Here is a 24,336-nt window from a genome sequence, read left to right on the forward strand (position 1 = left end):
CATTCAGAGGACTGCACCGTTTCACCCTGTTATTTCCCTTTCCCCAAGAGCCTTTGGTGATGTCTGATTTGGTATATGTTCAGGGCTTCACCTGTGAAGAGTCAATGTGTTGTTATTCAAGGTATACATACTGTAAGAGAAAAATAAAAACGTTTGTATTATGATTATTTGTTAAAAACTTGCTAAGAAGATTGAGAGCATTTCTGCTGTATTTTATTAATTTACAGTACAGAAATACCATATATATAAAATATATTTTCTTCACTTTACAAGCTTAAGAATTATACATTAAATGTAATTCGTGTGAAATAGATTTTTTTTGCCCATTTGTGTGTTCACTGCTGTTTGATCCTTTTCCACTTTTATCTGGTATCAGTGCTTTTTTTTCTAGATGTTTTGAACAGCCAAAGCTGCTGTTATACGGTTTGAGAGTAACATGGTTTGTAAAAACAGCACAATACTTTATATACTGCGTTCAAAGATAAAGGCAGCGTGTAAATCATTGGTGCAAACATGTTTTCATGAACTGAAATAAAGGGAAATGCCAGAAATGTTCTATGCGCTAAAATCTTATGTCTCAGATTTTTGTGCATAAATTTGTTCCCCACATTCCTGTTGGTGAGCACATTTCTCCACTGCCAAGATAATCCATCTTCACTTACAGGTGTGGCATATCAAGCTGATTAAACAGCATGATCATTACAAAGGTCTTACGATATGCTGAGGATAATATGCCACTCTAATGTGGATACGTGACAACAATGCTATGGATCTCAAGTTTGAAACAAATGATTAGCCTGCCTGCAATATCCACAGAGGCTGTTGCCAGAGAATTTAATGTTAATTTCTTTATCACAAGCTGCCTCCTTCGTAATTTTTAAAAATTCGCCAATCACATGTAACACGCCAATCGAGGCCTCCACATCCAGCTTCTTCACCTTAGGATCGTCTGAGACCATCCACCCGGACAACTGATGAAATTGAGTATTTCTGTAATAAAGCACATTTGTGGGGAAAAACTCCATTCTGATTAGGCTGGGCCTGGCTCCCCCAGTGGGTGGGCCTATGACCTCCCAGGACCACCCATGGCCGTGCCCCTGCCCGGATTATGTGAAGTCCATAGATTAAGGGCCTAATGATTTAAATTGAACGAATGTCTTATATGAACTGTAACTCAGTAAAATAGTTAATTGTTCCATGTTGCGTTATATTTTTGTTAAGTATAAAATCTGAATTGCCATCACATGCACACTACAATATTACAAACGTAAAAGCCTTTAAAGAATGAAGTACAATGATGATATTCATGACACCCACTGTGGCAGGCAATATCTGCACTCCAGCCCTGTAGGAGTTGGAGGGAGTCCCACCTGATCCCATGGTCACCTCCTTGCTCAGACACTGGTCAATGTCCACGGCACTGAAGAAAGCCAATGACTGAGGCATGTCCTGCGCCCTTAGGGCATGTCTGCATACTCAGCGCGTGGGCAAACCACACTTTAAAAAGCACTAAATTTAAAAGATGGGCCAGACACATAGGCTGCTTATTGAACAGATGTTTGAGACATTATATGTAAAAGCAGGTAATTCACGGGCTATGAATGACCGCCTTCAGTATTAACTTACAGTGCTTCATCCCAGCGGCGACCGCATGGTCATTTTATGTAATGTTAGCCTGACAAGACCAATGATGTTAGATCTTTGCTATGGTGACCTGGCAAGAGGTCAGCGGGAGACAGTGTATGAGCCGGGGCGATCCTACTGCCCGTGTGAGCAGGTTGGTGATCTGCAGAGCCAGTGCTGTCAGTTGCGGTCTTCACTGAGGACCACGTAGGCGCCACCTCGTTAGCGGATACTTAATACAGAAGCATCTGTCCAATGTCATGCTCTCCATCAGTCAGCTGCGACTGCTGGCCACCAGCAGAGTAAGGGGTAGTCCACACCGCCAAGAGCTCGCACCACCCAGTTCACCCTGCTGGTGATGAACTGTCTGCGATTAATCTCTTCATCTATAACAAGTGTGTGTGTTTTTAGTGTCAGACAGTCTGTCTTATGATTGAGTGTTATGTGTGTGTGTTATAATTATGTAAATGTTATGTGCTTTTTATGATTGTGTTTTGCATAAGTTCTCCAGACCTCATCCTTCACGGTCTGAGGGCTCCAGTGCTCTGCTGATCCACCACGGCCAGGACAGGGGTGGCCGGCTGGGCCTGAGTGGGCAATGTTCTCCAGCTTGTTGAACGTAACCGCCAAACCACAAACACTGGCCTGCCACCTCCCACTTCCTCTTTCGAGAACTGCACCCAAATAAATGAGAGGGTGAGGTAGAATGTGAAGTGTGTGTTTCTAATAAGATCTACAGGGGTATCTAAGGGGAAGGGCTAGTGGGTCGATTTGGAATTCAGGTCAGTGTTTGTGAAGGACTTCCGAGTTCATACAAAGCTGACATTACGCCTGGTTCAAAAATACACTACATCACCAAGGTATGTGGACACCCCTTCAAAATTAGTGGATTGGCTATTTCCGTCACACCCGTTGCTGACTTAGGTGTATACAATTGAGCACACAGCCATGCAATCTCTCAAGACAAACATTGGCAGTAGAATGGCCTCCAGCTAGCTAGTCCGGACCTGCTGGCTTCGATTCTCTCTCTGTACCGCACCTGCCTCTCTAACTTCATGTGTCGGCTATAAAAAGCCAGCTAATTTTACTCTGAGGTGCTGACCTGTTGCACCCTCTACAACCACTGTGAATTATTATTATTATTTGACCCTACCGGTAATCTATGAGCGTTTGATCATCTTGGCCACCTTGCATGTACCGTTAGTCTCCACCCGGCACAGCCAGAAAGAGGACTGGCCGCCCACCAGAGCCTGGTTCCTCTCTAGGTTTCTTCCCTATGTTCCACCGCCTTACCTAGGGAGTTTTTCTAGCCACACGTGCTTCTACACCTGCATGCTTTGCTGTTTTGGGGTTTTTAGGCTGTGTTTCTGTATAGCACTTTTGTGACATCGAGCGGATGTAAAAAGGGCTATATGCGCTGGTTGATTGATTGTCTTTCAACGTGACACACGTCTTGGTAACCGCCACCTTTCTAACAAGTCAGTTTGTCCAAATTTCTGCCCTGCCTGAGAAGCTTCCCCGGTTAGCTTTGCCCCTTGATTCAGTGAGGAAATCTTAGCGATACAGCATACAATGACATTCTGGAAGAGCGATTTCTGTGCTTTCGGCTTTTGCTTGGCAACAAAAGTTGTTTCAACATGACAAAATGCCCCGTGCACAAAGCAAGGTCCATACAGAAATGGTTTTGTCGAGGTCGGTGTGGAAGAACTTGACTGGCCTGCATAGAGGCCGCTGACCTCAACCCCATCGAACACCTTTGGGAGAATTTAAGAAACCACTCTGACTGCGAGCCGGCCTAAGCAGCTAACATCAGTGCCAGGCCTCACTATTGCTCCTGTGACTGAATGGAAGCAAGAAGAGTCCCGCAGCAGTGTTCCAACATCTGGGTGAAAAGCCTTCCAGAAGAGTGGAGGCTGTTACCAGCGGCAGGGGAATAAGATGGTCCGGCGAGCAGGTGTCCACATATACACTACATGACCAAAAGTATCTCTAACCACCATACCTTCGTTTTTTTGCAGAACTGAAGGACCTAGTCATGTTGATCAAAAGTAATCCTCATGAATTTCAACTTTCATTCTTCCTGTATTTATTGTCTGTATGTCCTTTGATTGTGTGTTTTTATGTATGCACAAAACCGCAAACCACATTTCCCCCATGGGGATTATCAAGGAATTATCTTATCAGGGGTTCCCAAACTTTTTCACTCAGAGCCCCGTCCAGCATTAGGACTATACCACATCGCAGCCTGTTTTGAATTTTTTTGAAAAACTAGTTATTTATACTTTTTTGATTACAACAAAATCTATGGGTTAAAAAGCCTAGCTAAAAAACAGCTGACATGGGCTGCGTTGATTTGGACATTTCTGACAAGTTATAAATAGTTCTAAGGTCTGCAATGACTGGCCCCACATGACAAGAACAAAACGATGATGATGCACTACCCCATTTCGGTTGACTTGTGCAGTCTGCTATTACAACTTTCAAGAGCAAGTTGAAAACGAACTGCGAAGCATCCCAAGCATGCTCCAATGAGTAATCTTATGTCTGAAGTGAGTACATGTAGGCCATGGAAGAACTGGGACATTTTCAGCTTCCCATTATCATGCTGAAATATGAGGGGATGGCAGCGGATGAATGGCATGACAATGGGCCTCAGGATCCCAGGTATGCCGTTCATAAAAATGCAATTGTGTTCATTTCTAACATGACTGCCCATACCATAACTTCCCCCATGGGGCACTCTGTTCCTAGCGTTGACATGAACAAACCGCTCACCTGCACTATGCCATCTGGCTGGTACAGTTCGGGATTCATCTGTGAAGAACACACTTCTCCACAGCCGGTGGCCATCGAAGGTGGGCTCAATTTGCTGAAGTCTGCGGCAAACTGGAGTCAGATCAGGACCCCGGGCGAGGAGCGAAGAGCATGCGAAGAAAAGCTTCCCTGGGGGCGGTTTGTGACGGTTTTGCAGAAATTCTTGGCGTGCTTATGTAACCAGTGTGAAATGGCTAGCAAGTTAACAGCGCGCTAAGCGGTTCAATCGGTGGCGTCACTCGCTCTGAGGCCTGGAAGTCTCTGAGGCTCTGAGGCCCTTGCTCCTGCAAGAGTTGTGAAAGCTTTTGTGGAGCGATGAGTAGCAGTGCTTCAAGGGTGACTGTTGTTCTCTGTGCAGAAGGTCCCTGATTCAACCCAAGGTTGGAGCAAAGAGAGGGACGGAAGCTATACTGATACACTTACACATGGTCTGTGGTTGTGTGGCCGGTTGGACATGCTGCCAAATTCTCAAAAAGATGTTTGAGGCTGGCTATGGTACCAGAACATTAAATTATTTGGCAACAGCGCTGGTGGACATTCCACTGCAGTCAGCATACCAACTGTGCGCTCCCCTCAAAAATGAGACATCTGTAGCATTGTGTTTGTGTGACAACTACTTTTTTAGAAGTAAGGCCTATTGCCCCCAGCACAAAGTTCCACCTGTATAATGATCATTCCGTTTAATCAACATCCTTGATATTACCACACGTTCCGAGGTGGATGGATTATCTTTGCAAAGCGAGAATATGCTTTCACTAACAAGGCGTAAACAAATCTGTGTGCAAAAATTAGAAATAAATTGTTGCATTTGGAAATTTCTGGGATCTTTTATTTCCAGCTCGTGAAACCAACACTTAACATCTTTGCGTTTATATTTGTTCAGTGATAAAGATAGCATTTATCAGTGCTTAGATCCAACCACACCTCCAAACAGAGCAAGCAGAGGTTGACTTTTATGGACTTTCACAGTACAGCTCTACAGCTGCCTAGTCTTAACCATCCTATCCCCCTCTGTGATACTACTTGGTAGTGGACGAGGTGAGTGCCCCCTGCCCTTGGATCCACTTTGGGTCTGCATCTGAAATGGTACATTCTATTTCCAGCGTGACATTTCGGACACAGAGGGTCATCACTAACTAAATCCGATCCACCACTATCCTTCCTGTACCTGCTTAGGCCCCTCGCAACATCTGCCGGGTTGCTGGGTGGCCTCCGGCTAGCTGGGGTCGAATTGCAGGCAGCTTGGCGAAGGGCTGCCCGGCTCCGTGAGAAATGCGCCTGGGTGAAGCCCTTGACATGCTCGCGGCTGATGCCCACCTTGTCGGCGGTCGCGGCTGTACAGGTCATACCCCAGCTCTTCTTGCTCTGCAGGTCATCCAGCGCGAACACTGTGTGCAGCATGGACATTCAGTGCCATAATGAACTGGCTACATGCTTATTATTGTCAGTAGATTTCTCAAGTATCCAGATATAGGCCCACCTTTTGTAACATGATGCATGTTGTGTAAAAATATATCTGTGACACAACAGCATAAACAGATACAAAACATTCCCAGTCAGAATATTTAAGTAACACGAGTTCCCCATTAGATTGCTCAACTTTTTCTTAGGCACATGCACCAAACATTGTTTGGAAAGTTGTCAGAAACTCACATTTCTGATGATTCTCATAACAACAATGAATGCTGCATCAATCTTAGTACCAGTTGCCAGGAGTGAGGTCTCACCGTGCTGCCAGCGAAGTGGGCCTCTCCCCGCCGGGTAGCGATCCACAGCTCCTGGGCAGTCCACGTCCATCCCCACCAGGTGGTACCCAGGGGCACCTGTACCATGGCCTTCAGCTCACTGCCCACTCGATCCCGCTGCACAGACAGCATGCAAAGTCTATATCAGTGGTTCCATTAAAAGGCTGTATTGCCCAGTCCACTTACGCCCTTCCCCCCATATTTTTTTCTCTCTATTCTCTTACCTGAGTGTTGCTGACAGTCAGCCACGTTGGTTTCTCAGCCCTGCAGGTGACGGTTCCCTCAGTGAAGACCTGGGGCAGATGGCGCCATACTGCCCCCTCCTCCTCATACTCTTCATGCCTGCTGACAGTGCGATGGAGCTCCCCTTTCCTCAGCCACACCACCTTCTGGAAGCTGCCAGGACACAGACATGATAACAACTGTACTTTAACCCCGTAGGATCAGTCATTTCAGATGTTTTATTGTGTATGATCATGATGATTAGCAATGTAAATGCAGTATGTCTTCAACCATTGTTTTCTCCATTAAATCAATTGAATTCCTATTTATGAAGTCATTCTTACATGCAACTGTCCACATACAATGGAGCCTAGGTGATTTTCTGAGTGTTCCTCCAGAAGGAGATCTTATTGATCTCCAAAGCCCGGGTGGCGTTGGTGCCCCCGGTGCCCCCCTGCCCCGCCCTCAAGGTCCCGTCCTCCATCTTGGACAGAAAGTCATTGGAGAAGGGGCTGCCCACGTTGTCGTCGTTTCCATCCTGTAGCCAAAACAGTCTCTTAAGCATTTATGAGGGCAACAGCGCCTCTTCAACCTCAGGAGGCTGAAGAAATTCAGCTTGGCCCCTAAGACCCTCAAACTTTTACAGATACACAATTGAAAGCATCCAGGCGGGCTGTATCACAGCCTGGTACGGCAACTGCACCGCCAGCAATTGCAGGGCTCTCCAGAGGGTGGTGCGGTCTGCCCAATGCGTCACACTGCCTGCCCACCAAAGGTGGTACCGAGAGGCTGAAAAACAACTTCTATGACAAGGCCATCAAACTGTAAAATAGCCATCACTAGCCAGCTACCACCCGGTTACTCAACCCTAAAGATCATTGCGGTAATAGTTGGTGTAGCGGTGGACCAGAGAGATTGAGCAGTGTTTCCCAAAAGTACACAATTTCATTGTCCAGGGCTACAAACTCATTGAGGGCTTGATGATTAGTTAACAAGGTGTGCTTGTCCAGGGTTACAATAGAAATGTGTACTGTTGGGGGGTACTCAAGGACCAGGGTTGGGAAACACTGAGATAGAGGGTGCACTTGCCACAAGAATCGATCAATGTCAAAGAGAGGTGTGCCCTCGTCCCATCTCTATGGAGAGGAGAGTTCACCTCATTTCTCTTGGTCCTCGTCACGCTGCCGCCATTCTCCTCTGACACACTCAAGGTGACTCAACTCAACCTACAGGTCAGCACAGGAAAGACAGCCACCTGTTGAACTATTTGACAGAAGAGCATATTTGATATTTGCACAGAATTCCTAGTTGATATGGGCAGTTCATTTTCTGTGTGTACTTCTTTATTACACAGTTATCATTCCAGCTATTAAAACGGTAATCCAGGAGGTGTCATTAAGACAGACCAATCCTGTGTGCACGCGTGTGCTTGTGCGACAGGGTCTGCCACAGCGAGCTGTCGGTCAGCATGAGGTCATCAGAGAGGCTGTTATCCAAACACCTAGGCTGCTCCTTATCTTTCTGCTCACAGTACAGTCGTGGCCAAAAGTTGAGAATGACACAAATATTAATTCACAGTCTGCTGCCTCAATTGTATGATGGCAATTTGCATATACACCAGAATGTTATGAAGAGTGATCAGATGAATTGCAATTAATTGTAAAGTCCCTCTTTGTCATGCAAATGCACTGAATCCCCCAAAAACATTTCCACCGCATTTCAGCCCTGCCACAAAGGACCAGCTGACATCATGTCAGTGGGTCTTTCGTTAACACAAGTGTGAGTGTTGACGAGGACAAGGCTGGAGATCACTCTGTCATGCTGATTGAGTTCGAATAACAGACTGGAAGCTTCAAAAGGAGGGTGGTGTGGAATCATTGTTCTTCCTCTGTCAACCATGGTTACCTGCAAGGAAACACGTGCCATCATCATTGCATTGCACAAAAAGGGCTTCACAGGCAAGGATATTGCTGCCAGTAAGATTGCACCTAAATCAACCATTTATCGGATTATCAAGAACTTCAAGGAGAGTGGTTCAATTGTTGTGAAGGCTTCAGGGCGCCCAAGAAAGTCCAGCAAGCGCCAGGACCGTCTCCTAAAGTTGATTCAGCTGTGGGATCGAGGCACCACCAGTACAGAGTTTGCTCAGGAATGGCAGCAGGCAGGACGTGAGTGCATCTGCACGCACAGTGAGGCGAAGACTTTCGGAGGCTGGCCTGGTGTCAAGAAGGGCAGCAAAGAAGCCACTTCTCTCCAGGAAAAACATCAGGGACAGACTGATATTCTGCAAAAGGTACAGGGATTGGACTGCTGAGGACTGGGGTAAAAGTCATTTTCTCTGATGAATCCTCTTTCCGATTGTTTGGGGCATCCGGAAAAAAGCTTGTCCGGAGAAGGCAAGGTGAGCGCTACCATTAGTCCTGTGTCATGCCAACAGTAAAGCATCCTAAGACCATTCATGTGTGGGGTTGCTTCTCAGCCAAGGGAGTGGGCTCACTCACAATTTTGCCTAAGAACACAGCCATGAATAAAGAATGGTACCAACACATCCTCCGAGAGCAACTCCTCCCAATCATCCAGGAACAGTTTGGTGACAAATAATGCCTTTTCCAGCATGATGGAGCACCTTGCCATAAGGCAAAAGTCGCTCGGAGAACAAAACATCGATATTTTGGGTCCATGGCCAGGAAACTCCCCAGACCTTAATCCCATTGAGAACTCGTGGTCAATCCTCAAGAGGCGGGTGGACAAACAAAACCCCACAAATTCTGACAAACTCCAAGCATTGATTATGCAAGAATGGGCTGCTATCAGTCAGGATGTGGCCCAGAAGTTAATTGACAGCATGCCAGGGCGGATTGCAGATGTCTTGAAAAAGAAAGGTCAACACTGCACATATTGACTCTTTGCATCAACTTAATGTAATTGTCAATAAAAGCCTTTGACACTTATGTAATGCTTGTAATTATACTTCAGTATTCCATAGTAACATCTGACAAAATTATCTAAAGACACTGAAGCAGCAAACTTTGTGGAAATTAACATTTGTGTCACCCTCAACTTTTGGCCACGACTCTACTCTCTGCACACACTCTCGATGGCCCTGCAAGTCACAGCAACATAGAGGTAACTACACACACACACACACACTTCCTCTGGTGGATGCACGTATAGTACACCCAGTGATGTACTACAAAAAATAAAAAAAAATAAAAAAAAATAGGTTGACTGATTCATTAATTAAAACTAATTCATTCAGTAATGCACTTATTGTCTCATTGACTCATCCCTGTGCTGCCTTTGTCTTTTGTCTCCATTTCCCCTGGTGCCCGTGTCCCCGAGCTGTTTGTTGTTCTCTGACCTACCTATGGGGCACACAGGCTCCGTTGCATCCTCCCCCTGGGGCTCCATCATGTTGTCCCTGCAGCCAGGCACCAGGTAGCCCCATGAAAAATTAAAGGCGAGCCGCACTCTTGGAGCTCAGATGCAATAATTTAACTACCTAATAACCAACGTTTCAAAAGACAAGCTGTCTTCATCAGGGTATAATGACAAACACTGTGGGGTGACTAGTTTATATAGTGTCAAAGGACACACACAGGTGTCTGTAATCATGGCCGGGTGTGGCCTGATATCATTGGTTAATTCTCAGATATAAAAATGACATACCAAAAACATGAAAGGATAGCATACGATCATAGATACAATTTGGCTACATAGGCCTACAAACATTTACAACAGAAAAATCACAATAATCACAAGAATGGCTTCAGATCAAAGTCTACGTTGAGGCCGAAGGGAGCAAGGATCTTTAAATTAAAGATCCAGGCAGCCTCTCGTTTTATTAACAATAAATGGTCGAGGTCACCCCCTCTCCCAGGGAGGGTTACATGTTCGATGCCGATATAACAAAGGGACTAAATCGAGTGGTTTGCTTCCAAAAAAGTGGGTCGCAGCTGGGTAAGTCGAGTTTTTGCACCTAATAGTGCTACGAGGCTTTGAGATTCTTATTTTTAATTCGTGCTTTGTTTTACCCACATTATATTTACCACAAGAACAAGTTGTAAGATAAATAACTGCCTTAGTGGAGCACGTGATAACATCTTTGATTGGGATCTGTTTCCCTGTGTCACGATTTCCCACGAAGGTGGCTCCTCTCCCTGTTCGGGTGGTGCTCGGGCGGTCGTCGTTGCCGGTCTACTAGCTGCCACCGATCCTTTTTTCCTTTCGTTTGGTCTTGTCTGTTTTGATTGTGCACCTGTTTCTTGTTTAGGTTAATTAGTGTGGTTATTTATTTTCTCCCTACCCGCTTTGTTTCGTGCGGGTTTATTTTTGTTTCCCTGTTTCTATGTTGGGCAACATTATTTTTGTTCATGTATATTCATTCAGGTTTTTCCCCTAGATTGTTATTTCTAGTGGTGTTAACGGACTGTATATTTAGGTCCTGGGCCTGTATGTTTTGGATGGATTCACTTTTGCATCTACTCCTCTCCTGCGTCCGACTCCTACACCCACCTCTCGTAGAGAGCTCTGACACCCTGTTTGGGGGTGTTTTGAAGGGAACTACATTTATAAGTGTCATTGCATTGAGCGCAGCCATTACACTTGTAGTTTCCATCTGGTAGGGGCCCAAATACAGTGAGTGAAAAAGTATTTGATCCCCTGCTGATTTTGTACGTTTGCCCACTGACAAAGAAATGATCAGTCTATAATTTTAATGGTAGGTTTATTTGAACAGTGAGAGACAGAATAACAACAAAAAAATCCAGAAAAACACATGTCAAAAATGTTATATATTGATTTGCATTTTAATGAGGGAAATAAGTATTTGACCCCTCTGCAAAACATGACTTACTCCTTGGTGGCAATCACAGAGGTCAGATGTTTCTTGTAGTTGGCCACCAGGTTTGCACACATCTCAGGAGGGATTTTGTCCTACTCCTCTATGCAGATCTCTCCAAGTCATTAAGGTTTCGAGGCTGACGTTTGGCAACTCGAACCTTCAGCACCCTCCACAGATTTTCTATGGGATTAAGGTCTGGAGACTGGCTAGGCCACTCCAGGACCTTAATGTGCTTCTTCTTGAGCGACTCCTTTGTTGCCTTAGCCGTGTGTTTTGGGTCATTGTCATGCTGGAATACCCAATTTGAAGAATGAGATGGGGAAAATAACATTAGTGGGTGTTGCCTGATGTATCTCACAGCCACAGCTTTCTGTACCAGGGTGTTAGTGTGCTATATTAGTTAGCATTTAGCAAGATGAAGCTCCACAAGGGGCCCAGTCCTGCCCAGCTCACCCAGGATGTCCAGGCATTCATTTGGGAAGCCAGCTGACCGTCTCCTTCAGCCTCTCCACAGCCTCCCTACTGGGGCACGCCCCTGCAATCTCCTCCTTAGTGGGAGGGACCTAGGTCTGACAGCACAACACCACAGCTAGAGTAGTATCTTTTTTTTTTAATTCTTTTTTTATACTTTGTTTTTATTGAGGAACACAAAGAAAGTACAAATAAAGTAAAAGAACAACAAAAAAGATCTGGCAGTTATAGTGCACATCATACCTTCATCATATTAGTTACATTGACATCTTTGAATTAGACCATTTTCAAGTACGAAACCCATTTTTCCCAGTATTCCTGACCTCTCTCCTCTTGAGTTCTTAAAGCAAAGGTCATTCCCTCCATGTGGTATATTTCTCTTACAATGTCTATCCATTGTGTCACGGTGGGAGGGTCTTTTTGTAGCCATTTCCTAGTGATAGCCTTTTTACTGGCTGCCAGTAGGACCTTCAAGAGGTACCTTTCGCTATTGTGTAAGTTATCAGGTATTTCACCCAAGTACAAAGAAATGCATGTTTGTTCTATAACAAATCCCATAATTTTTCCAATGTTAGATCTCATTTCTCCCCAGTAAGTTTTGATTGTGGGGCAGGTCCAAAAGATATGAGAGTGATCTAACCTCAATAGACAGCATTCTCTCCAACAAGGATGTAGGGAGCCAGTCTGGTTTTGATTTCAGTTTAGGTGTTATGAAGAAACGTACAACATTCTTCCAACAGAATTCTCTCCATGACCTTGAGTTGGTGGCGCTTTGTTGAGTCTCTAATATGTTCAACCATGTTTCATCAGTTATTTCAATGTTAAGTTCCTCCTCCCATTTCTTTTTAATATAGTTTGTAGAATGTTTCTTTGAGGCTTGAATACCCAATTCAAGATAGTTTTTTTGTTACTCCCCCAAGTTGTATGCGTTAGTGAATACTTGGATTAATTTTGGAGGCGCTTGAGGGTCAATCACTTTTATCTCCCTTAAGAAATAGTGTCGAACTTGTAGGTATCTGTAAAAATCTTGTTTATCCAAGCCATGTTTTTTACTTAGGTCCTGGAAGTTATCTAGGTCCCCATTCCTTATAATTGTACTGAATGATGTAATGCCTTTCTCGTCCATTGTTTAAATCTGCTGTCCTGAGTTGCAGGGATGAAGCTGTGGTCGTATGCGGGCCAACTCAGCAGTTTGATCTCTCTGTCTAATTTATTTTGCTTAACTACCCTAAACCATGACTTCAGAGAGAAATTAATCCACTGATCTTGTCTACTGTATATTTCTATTACCATGTCCTTATTTCCCAAAACTGACTGTATGGGTAGCTCTGTCAAAATAGTCTCAATGTCTTTCCATTTGGATTCGTATTCTGAATTGCACCAACAGAGGTCTCAATTGGGCTGACCCAAAATAATCTTTTAGGTTTGGTAAGGCCATACCCCACTGTTTTTTTGTAATTGTAATGTTGTATATCTAATTCTTGGTCTCTTACTGTTCCAGATAAACCTTGATATCTGTTGATCCCATTCCCTAAACTGTTTAAGCGGGATTTCTATGGGCAGTGATTTGAACAAATACAATTACCTCGGCAGGATGTTCATTTTGATTGTTTCAATTCTACTACTAAGATCCAAGAGAAGTGAATTCCAACTGTACAGGTCATCATTTATTTTCTTTTGATGTGATCGTAATTCATGTAATACAGTTTGGGTGTATCTTTTGGTAGATATACTCCAAGACATTTAATGGATGAAGAAGTCCAGTGGAAGTTATACCTACTCTTCAGCTCTTCCTGTGGGGTATAATTATATACTAGGGCTTGGGTCTTGTGTACATTAAGCACATACCATGAATATGTTCCAAATGTTTGTAAAACATTCCTTCAATCTAGGTACACTTGAGCCTGGGTCTTTAAGGAATAACAGAACGTCATCAGCATACATGCATATCTTATGTTCACTGCCTCTTATTGTTATTCCCTCTAAGGTTGGGTCCTGTCTTATTGCCTGTGCTAATGGTTCGAGGTACAAGGAGAAGAGCGTGAGTGAAAGATTACAGCCTTGTCTGGCCCCTCGCTCTAATTTTATCGTTCGTGACAAATGTCCATTTATCTTTATTCTAGCAGTCAGACATGAATACAGTGATTTGATGCCCTGTATCACTTCTTTATTGAAACCAAATCTTTCCATAACTTGGAATAGATAATCCCATCCCACTGAATCAAATGCCTTTTCTGCATCTAGACTGATTAATATTGCACTTGTCTTATTCTGAGTAATGTGGTCCATGACATGTAGTGTTCTCCTTATGTTGTCCTGTGTCTGCCTATTTTGGATGAAACCAGTTTGATCTCCGTCAATCAATTCTGGGATTATGTTCTCCATTCTTTTGGCTATTATTGATGCATATAATTTAAGATGTGTTAAGAATTGCGATAGGTCTATATGAACTGCATTCCTTCTGATCTTTACCCACTTTTGGGATTACAGATATGATGGCCTCTCCATGACGGTGGGAGACCCCCTCCCGTAGAGTTCAATTAAAGCAGGCCTTAAGTAGAGGTGTTAGTTGTTCTCTGAAGGTCTTGAATCATTCTGCAGGGAAGCCATCAGTGCCTGGAGACTTGTTTACTTTTAGTTGAGATATTGCTTTATTAATTTCTTCGGTGGATATTTCTAAAGTTAGTCTATCATTTTGCTCTGTCCCAATTGAGGGGAGATCAAGTGAGTTCAAAAAATGCTCTATTGTCTGTGCATCTGCCTTCTCTGGTTGCTTGTACAGATTTGTGTAATATGATTCAAATGCATTCTGTATTTCATCTAATTTGCATGTGATCTTCTTTGTTATGGGGTCTTTTATTTTGAAAATGGTATTCTGTGTTTGTTGTTTCCTGAGTCTCCATGCTAGTAATTTGGTTGCCTTTGAGCCTGCTTCATAATATCGTTGTTTCAGGAACCTGAGCTTTTTCTAAACTTCTTCTCTATAAATCTGGTCAATTTCATGTTTTACCTTTTGAATCTCTCGTAATATAAGAGGATCTTTGTATTGACTATGAGATCGTTCTAAGTTTCTTAATGTTTCCTGTAATTTCAGCAGTTTCTGTGCTTTAATCTTTTTCTTGAGAGATGATGTGGCTATGATCTTTCCTCTTATAACCACCTTAGCTGCATCCCACAATGTAGCAGGAGATACTTCCCTGTTATCGTTATTCTCCAGATAGATGTTCAATTCTGTCTTTATTGATTCCTTGAATGCTGGATCATTCAGCATGCTTGTATTACGTCTCCATAGAGTATTTCTTGGTTTGCTATCAAGGTGTAGAGTAAGGTAAAATCCATTATGATCTGATAAGTCGCTCTGCCCGATCCTACAATCCTTAAGCCTGTGTCTATCTGCACTGTACATGAAAAAATAGTCTAACCTGGAGTATTCAGTGTGGCGGGCTGAGTAAAAAATATATTCCTTATCGGTCTTGTGGGTGTCACGCCATACATCGAGCACTCCTAGATCCTGCAATATCCTATTGATCTTTTTAGCAACTAGACTCATTTTCCTATTTTGATTTGTGCTGTCCAATTTTGAGTTTAAAATTGTGTTAAAATCTCCTCCACAGATAAGAGTGCCAGAGCTTTTGTGGCAATTAAATCAAACACCATCCCGTAGAAGACCATGTCACTCCCTGGGGGTGCGTATACATTAAATAATGTAACTTCCTTGTTATCCAGTTTACATTTAACAAGTATAAATCTACCCTCCTTGTCTTTTATTTCTGACAAACTCAAAATTAATTGAATTTGGGATCAAGATTGCAACTCCCCTTCCACCAATTTTCTAAGAAGAAAAAAAAGTATTCCTATATCCCATTTTCTTGAGTTTCTCTTGTTCAGGTGTGGATAAGTGAGTTTCCTGCCAGAATAGTATGTCAACTCTCTCGCGTTTCATTTTTGCTATTACCTTACTTCTCTTGATGGCACTCCCCAGTCCGTTTACATTGAGACTTATGACCTTAAATTCCCGATGATGCATCGATATAAATAAATAAAAACTGTGCACCATATCTGCCTGCTTATCTTGAGCCTAAAAATGAACGAAAAATCAAGAACGATAATAAAGTAAACCAAAGTGGGAAAATACTTAGATATTTGGACTCCAATGTCAGAGGACTGTCTCTTGCCTCTGGAGTTTGAGGGGATGAGCCTGTCCGCAGGAGGGACCCCTCTCTCAGTTATGAAAATGCGTGACGTAATCACAAACATGACCTGTTGGAAACGAAAATAATAAGTGCGCCTATTTCGTCGCTTATACACATCGGTTAATTACAAGTGAAAACTATATCGGTCATGCGTGCATATCATATTTCCTCCCCTTGATATGCCCTTCTGTCACCCCGTTGTCAATGTGTCATTAATACTTAGTTAATATATATGTTATTAATGTGACGCTACTTAGTGTGTTCATAAAGAACACATACTTTTGGCTACTCACCCTTGTTCTGCATTGGGGGAAAATTGGAGAGATATTTTACCTATTGCAATGTCAACCGTTACAACCCAACGTCTTAACAGCTCACGGTAACTATTCATTCTGTTAAATCCTCTTCAGTGTCTTCCATCTTCGCGATGGAAATGCCTGAGTCTCTCTCGGATGTGAACGTCCTCTCGCCGAGGTGGTTTCCCTCTTTTTCCATGACTCTGCTTGTCGATAACGATCCATGGGAGAGCCTGCTCGAGTCTTTCCGCCGGTGATGTGGCCTTTCTCCTGGCGGTATACTCCACTGGGATGCCCCTCGACTTCAGATCCTCAGCCGCCTCGTCTGCATGCTCGTATGTAACCGGGCCATTTTCCAGAAATACCCGCATTTTTGCCGGCAATGGTGTTTGGAAGCATATACCCTTCTCTTTAAGTGCTTTCTTAATGGGGGTGTATTCTTTCCTTCTTTTCAGTATCTCTCCCGCGTAGTCATGATCAAAGAACACTCGTTGGCCTTGGAAGCTAACAGGCTTTTTCCAGATTGCATGTAAGACTTTTCTTTGACTGAGAATTTTAGGAACCGTACAACTAACTATTGATCTTGGTGGGGCGCGGCTGGGGGGTTTTGGGGCCAGAGCTCCGTGTGCTCTCTCAATTCCCAGGTCAGTGTCGTCTTCAAGTATGTCTTTGAATAGACCCTCCACGAATTTGGGCATTGAGTCTTTTTCGCGCCCTCTACTACGTTATAAAGTCTAATGTTTCGACGTGAGAAACCTTCGAGTTCTGTCACTTTTGCCTGTGGTGCATGTTGGTTTTTCAGTGACTGTTCAAGTATTTTCTTGACTGCGGAGTTCCATGTGTCCGTTTCCCCAATGCGCTGTTCTGTGTCCCCCATTCTTGTAGATATGCTGTGAAGTTCGAATTTGTTTTCTTAAAGTTTCTGGTTAATGTCTTTCTTGAACTAATTTAGTTCCTTTCTTACATCTTCTCGAAGTTCCTCTCGTAAACCTGTGAGCGCCTCGCCCAATTCCTCCTTTATCACCTCACGAAATTAGGGTTATTTTGCTGCTGCTATCTTATTTGCGCTAGCATTAGCCATCTCGGGTATATCGACGATTATATCTTCTGCTGTCTTGTTACGCGCTGTTGTTGTAGCTCCACAAACTTTTCCTATTTTCCCGTTTTCCTTAAGTTATTACAATGCTCTGAGTAAATACTTGAATTTAGGGGGAAATACCCAACCGATGTGCAGTACGAAAAACTTGGCAGCCATTTCTTAAGTTGCATCACCGGAAGCCCTAGAGTAGTATCTTTGATGACAGTTGTGTTTGTGATGCTAACGTTAGCTCACGAATGTGAGGATGTCTGAGTTGGATAGCGTGCACTGCAGCACAACGGGAAGCTGTGAACCGGATGATTTGATTACTGCCGGCGGTGATTAGACTGTACCAGGCAGTGGTCCCGTGTGGGCAGGGTTGAAATCAAAACCCAACTCTCATGTAAATTGTGACATCCTCAGTTACACAGATCTCATAAAATTCAGTTTTGGAATATACTGACTTTGTGACCAAAATTATTAACTATGTAGTCAATTTTGACACTAGAATAAATGTTTAATTCATATCGATGCCACACAGGTCGTTTCCCACCAGATAAGTTGTTTTTTCAGTTCAGTCGCTCTTTAATGCTTTGGTTTGGCCATATATTTTTATCCTGACATCTACTTTGAGCGGATGGGCAATCTACTCTGCGATTGCTATATACATAATTTTTTCTTTTAAATAAATGATATCATACAGTTGAAGTCTGAAGTTTACATACACTTAGGTTGGAGTCATTAAATGTCGTTTTTCAACCACTTCACAAATTTCTTGATATTAACAAACTATGGTTTTGGCAAGTCGGTTAGGACATCTACTTTGTGCATGACACAAGTAATTCTTCCAACAATTGTTTACAGACAGATTATTTTACTTCCAGTGGGTCAGACGTTTACATACACTAAGTTGACTGTGCCTTTAAACAGCTTGGAAAATTCCAGAAAATTATGTCATGGCTTTAGAAGCTTCTGATAGTCTAATTGACATCATTTGAGTAAATTGGAGTTGTACCTGTGGATGTATTTCAAGGCCAACCTTCAAACTCAGTGCCTCTTTGCTTGACATCATGGGGAAAATCAAAAGAAATCAGCCAAGACCAAAAAATTGTAGACCTCCACAAGTCTGGTTCATCCTTGGGAGCATTTTCCAAACGCCTGAAGGTACCACGTTCATCTGTAGAAACAATAGTACGCAAGTATAAACACCATGGGACCACGCAGCCGTCATACCGCTCAGGAAGGAGACGCGTTCTGTCTCAGAGATAAACGTACTGTGGTGCGAAAAGTGCAAATCAATCCCAGAACAACAGCAAAGGACCTTGTGAAGATGCTGGAGGAAACAGGTACAAAAGTGTCTATATCCACAATAAAACGAGTCCTATATCGACATAACCTGAAAGGCCGCTCAGCAAGGAAGAAGCCACCGCTCAAAAACCGCCATAAAAAAGCCAGACTACAGTTTGCAACTGCACATGGGTACAAAGATCGTACTTTTTGGAGAAATGTCCTCTGGTCTGAAGAAACAAAAATAGTACTGTTTGGACATAATGACCATTGTTATGTTTGGGGGAGGCTTGCAAGCCGAAGAACACCGTCCCAACCGTGAAGCACGGGGGTGGCAACATCATGTTGTGGGGGTGCTTTGCTGCAGGAGGGACTGGTGCTCTTCACAAAATAGATGGCATCAAGAGGAAGGAAAATTGTGGATATATTGAAGCAACATTTCAAGACATCAATCAGGAAGTTAAAGCTTGGTTGCAAATGGGTCTTCCAAATGGACAATGACCCCAAGCATACTTCCAAAGTTGTGGCAAAATGGCTTAAGGGCAACAAAGTCAAGGTATTGGAGTGGCCATCACAAAGCCCTGACCTCAATCCTATAGAAGATTTGTGGGCAGAACTGAAAAAGCGTGTGCAAGCAAGGAGGTATACAAACCTGACTCAGTTACACCAGCTCTGTCAGGAGGAATGTGCCGAAATTCACCCAACTTATTGTGGGAAGCTTGTGGAAGGCTACTCGCAACGTTTGACCCAAGTTAAACAATTTAAAGGCAATTCTACCAAATACTAATTGAGTGTATGTAAACTTCTGTGTAACGGTCGTCGTAGGAAGTGGACCAAAATGCAGCGCGTACGTGAATGCTCATATTTATTTTGTTACGAACACCACACAAACACAACAAAACGAACGACAGCTAACAGTTCTGCAGGCTAAACATAGCAGTGCACGAATACATCTTCCCACAAAGGGACAGGTGAAAACAGGCTACCTAAGTATGACTCTCAATCAGCAACAACGATGTACAGCTGTTCCTGATTGATAGCCATACCAGGCCAACACAAAGAAATACACAACATAGATAGAACCTAGAATACGACACATAGCACATAACCCAAAAACCCCGGAATACTCAAACCAAACACCCCTCTACATAAACACACACCCCCGAACCACATAAAACAAATACCCCCCTGCCACGTCCTGACCAAACTACAATAACAAATGACCCCTTTACTGGTCAGAACGTGACATTCTGACCCACTGGGAATGTGATGAAAGAAATAAAAGCTGAAAGAAATAATTCTCTCTGCTATTATTGACATTTCACATTCTTAAAATAAAGTGGTGATCCTAACTGACCTAAGACAGGGAATTTTTACTAGGATTAAATGTCAGGAATTGTGAAAAACTGAGTTTACATACACCTTAGCCAAATACATTTAAACTTCTGACTTCAACTGTACATATTAATGCCCATGATTTTGGAATGAGATGTTCGACGAACAGATGTGCACATAGTGTTGGTCATGTAGATTATGTCATATAAGCACTCACCACTAACTAGCTAAACTCAGCAAAAAAATAAATCCTCTCACTGTCAACTGCGTTTACTTTCAGCAAACTTAAGATGTGTAAATATTTGTATGAACATAACAAGATTCAACAACTGAGACATAAAGTGAACAAGTTCCACAGACATGTGACTAACATAAATGGAATAATTTGTCCCTGAACAAAGAGGGGGTCAAAATCAAAAGTAACAGTCAGTATCTGGTGAAGCCACCAGCTGCATTAAGTACTGCAGTGCATCTCCTCCTCATGGACTGCACCAGATTTGCCAGTTCTTGCTGTGAGATTTTACCCCACTCTTCCACCAAGGCCAATATCGACATACAAACACGACAACAACATTCAAAACCATTTATTAACCATAGAGTTTATTTTGTAACTTCGGATTCGTGAAGGAAATAACCAAAGCCAATCAAGGGAAGGAGAGCTGAGGAACGAGCTTGTTAACTGATAGATAGGCAACAACAACATTTCTACAAGTATGGAACCATTGCAAATCAATAGTTTTCTGTGTACTTCTACTAATCGTGAGGCTAGAAGACAGAGTACTGATCATGGGCCCTTCCTCCCCGGCAAGGCCGACCCACTTTCTTAATGTGTTCTTTGACCTCCTGGAGGCCCCGCCTCTTGCCGTGCTTGTTGGCGATGCACAGCGTGAGCTGGAACCCAGTCAGACCAGAGATGGCTATGTGGAGACTCATTGTGTCCAGGAAACTAGCCTTAGAACCCTGTGGGACAGAGAACATATACAGAGGCTGCTGCCTACCTGCTTCCACTGGAAGCATCCTTGAGGATTGGGAAACAGCATAGAGATTGATAAAGGGCTCTCTTATCTGTATTTTTAAAACTGCATTGTTGGTTAGGGGCTCTTAAGTAAGTATTTCACTGTAAGGTCTACACCTGTTCTACTCGGCGCATGTGACTAATAAGATTTGATTTTTAGTGTCCAGAAGGCAGTATTATCATGGGCAGTGCCATTGAGGGCTTCCACCAGAGTTGTCCGGGTCTCCAAGGGGATGAGGTCTGCAGGCATCAGCTGGCTGGATCAGGAGTATCTCTCCTCTATCAGACGCTTGCTGGACCACGAGTACCTGTCAGGAAACAGAATGATAGAATACAGAGTATTCAGTGAAACTGCAATCCACTCCGGCTCAGAATAAATAGTCCTTGTTAAATAACTGTAATCATTCCTGCCCAGTCCCAACACAATATTATACACCATCTATTAACCTCACTACAAAAGCCTTTCAGTATTTTTTTACATTTACGAATCATTTTTACATTTACAGATCATTTTACAGTTACAAATACTAAGAAGTGATGTAAACTGTCCTGTACTGAAATAAAGTAGTAATTTCCTCCAGCGTAAAACCCTCCCTCCCACAGTAGAGGGTCTTGGTCCTCTCTTTCAGTCTCACCAGGCAGTGGGGGACACGGCCACAGCCAGTGTGGCCTGCCTCGTCGGGGAAATCCACCTGTCTGGCCTCCCCATCCGGCCCGTAGCGTATCCAGCCCACCTCCCACACCCAGTCCTGGGGCATGGGTGGCAGCGGCACCTGCTGAAACTTACTGGCAGCCTCCAGGTAGGGGCAGGCTCTGTTTTTGGGCCCTCAGGCGGAAGTGGCCGTTGATGTCCTTCCCTTCCATGTGGGGCAGCTGGAGCTTCATGCCAGGGAGCAGAGACCTCTTTCCCCACAGCTGGTGCCTCTGCAGGTGCCGCTTCACCTTCTCGTCCTCGTACTCCTGCTCCGCACCGCGGAAGATCTGCTCCTGGAGGTTTTGGGGCAGCATCTGGATGTTGAGGGGGTTCAGGTGGGTTTCTGGGGGGTGGGAGCCCTGGAGAGAATGGGGCTGCTGGGTAGAGTAGGAGGTGCGGCATAGTGTCCTCCATAGGACAAAGGCCTCCAGAGGGGACGAAAATGCAGAATTGTCTCACTAGTCCTGACTGTCAATTGTTCCTCCCCTTGGACTTTGGTCAGGTGCATGATGAAAACCTTAATGGAGAGATAGTCAGGATGCAACTTTGTAACCATAACGAAACCATCCAATAAAAGCCATAAAATAATCAATAAACATTAAATGTAATATTAAGATCATCAACATGAAAACATGATGATTGCTAAATAGGCCTACTTTAGAAAACTGCTATAACTACAAGCAGCATTGCAGAGAATGGTCGAAATGCTATGTTTAGAACAGAATAAAAATATCGCTAAAATTCCTAGCTAACGTTTTGCAATCCTCAACTCGCCTCAATGTGACAGATATAAACAATGTTTTTCGGGATTTTCCAGGCATGGATTGTGAAACATTGCAGCAGACCAGCTATCTAGCGATATCCAGTGGCAGGGATGACCTCCCCTTGCCGAAGTGTGTAAGATAAAGCGAATGTTTTGCAAAGAATATGGCCAGTATTTGACGAAAATATGTTAAACAAATCAGTCACTAGCTAAAACTAATAATAATATCGAATATTATAGCGTGTTTTCAAAAAACGTTTATCGGCCTCGTGGCCTAATGGATAAGGCGTCTGACTTCGAATCAGAAGATTGCAGGTTCGAGTCCTGCCGGGGTCGGTTTTTTGGGAAATTCTTGACGGATAGTCGGATAATGACCTAAACATACACGAATTGCTTCGTCAATAAATGTGATGATCACGGATACAATCATACAACAGGCTATATAGTATGAGAATCAACGATATGTTCGTCTCTTTAGTTATTCCTGAATAGAAAAATCACTCTTGATAATTCTGTGTAGCTCATGCTCTTTGCAAAGTAAACTTGCTGGGCTATTCAATTGATTTGGCCTTTATCCATAAACAAAGTATGATTTAAAAATTAAAACGATTCTTATGGAAAACCATCGCTAGGGGTCAGTCTGTTCATTCAAACTGAGAATATACCTCCCATTACCCTCTGCATGAAGGAAGGCACACAACAATAACAAAATCTCAGAACTAATTAACACAACTGTGCTTTCATTGCTCGAATTAGATAGGCCTACATTCATGATACAAAGTCATGATGGTAATAGGCCCAGTAGAATGACCTTACGTTTATTATATATCCATTTCTCATGGCATAAATTTGCATTCAACTATTTGGACTACATGTGGGCATGTTGTAAGAATTTTTTTTCATAATTTGTCAAATGTAGGCCTACATAAAAAAATCAAATGCAGTAAAATGTTGCCACTGTGGTGCAAAGGGAGTGGAATGCGTGGACACCAGTAGGTCAGTCTTGGAGCGCTGGTAGGGTCACCGGCAAGAACTGGGTTAGCTGACAGCGTCACGAACGATGAGCATACATCAGTGGGGCAGAAGTCCATGTATTGTTGTGATTCTGGATGGTCAGATAGCTAGCAACAATGACAAGAAACTGCCTGCCATGTGTTGAATCATAAGTGGCTCGTTTGATCTTGTTCTTGATACCAAGTCTTGTTTTGACTGTCACGTCTATGCAAATATGGCTAACGTGCTAGCTAACCAACAACTGTAAGGATGTATTTGTGAGAAATGTGTGCATTGTGCAAATTTATTTATGTTTTCAATAAACATTGGAGACAAAATATAGCTTAAATGTTGTCAACAATCTGAGAAGGGGGTTATCAAGTCACAAGGCGAGACCCAGATGTAGACACAGGAGGCAGATGGTTGGAGTCTTACAATGTTTAATAATCGAAAGGGGTAGGCAAGAGAATGTCGTGGACAGGTAAAAACCAGATCAGAGTCCAGAAACAGGCAAGGGTCAAAACCAGGAGGACTAGAAAAAGGAGAATAGGATAAGGAGTACGGGAAAAACCCGCTGGTTGACTTGACTAAACATACAAGATGAACTGGCACAGAGAGACAGTAAACACAGGGATAAATACACTGAGGAAAATAAGCAACACCTGGAGGGGGTGGAGACAATCACAGGAGCAGGTGAAACAGATCAGGGCGTGACAGTACACACTGGAGTTGGTCTTGAGAATAGCCGCCCTGGCTTTTCTCCAGGTACGTTGACAGCGGTGGACAAACATCTGGGCCAAGGGTACGCTGACCTCCTGCTCTTGTTCCGGAAAGAGTGGAGGCTGATTCCCGTTTTGAGTGCTCCATGGGGCGAGTTCCATGGCAGAACTGGGAAGGGTGTTCCGGGCATACTCCACCCAGACCAGTTGACGGCTCCAGGTAGTGGGGTTGGTTGAGACCAGGC

General features: G+C 43.5%; 1 non-coding gene and 1 pseudogene across 1 annotated transcript; one reads left to right on the plus strand and one right to left on the minus strand.

The window, feature by feature from the left end:
• Nucleotides 1-2,144: 2,144 nt before the first annotated feature.
• Nucleotides 2,145-22,065, minus strand: LOC123724575 (DNA polymerase subunit gamma-1-like; annotated as a pseudogene).
• A 577-nt stretch (nucleotides 22,066-22,642) lies between these two features.
• Nucleotides 22,643-22,715, plus strand: trnar-ucg (transfer RNA arginine (anticodon UCG)). The gene has a single exon. It is a non-coding gene; the product is annotated as a tRNA-Arg (tRNA).
• The last annotated feature ends 1,621 nt before the right edge of the window (nucleotides 22,716-24,336 follow it).

Source organism: Salmo salar, chromosome ssa10, assembly GCF_905237065.1.
Source record: "Salmo salar chromosome ssa10, Ssal_v3.1, whole genome shotgun sequence".
Taxonomy (NCBI): domain Eukaryota; kingdom Metazoa; phylum Chordata; class Actinopteri; order Salmoniformes; family Salmonidae; genus Salmo; species Salmo salar.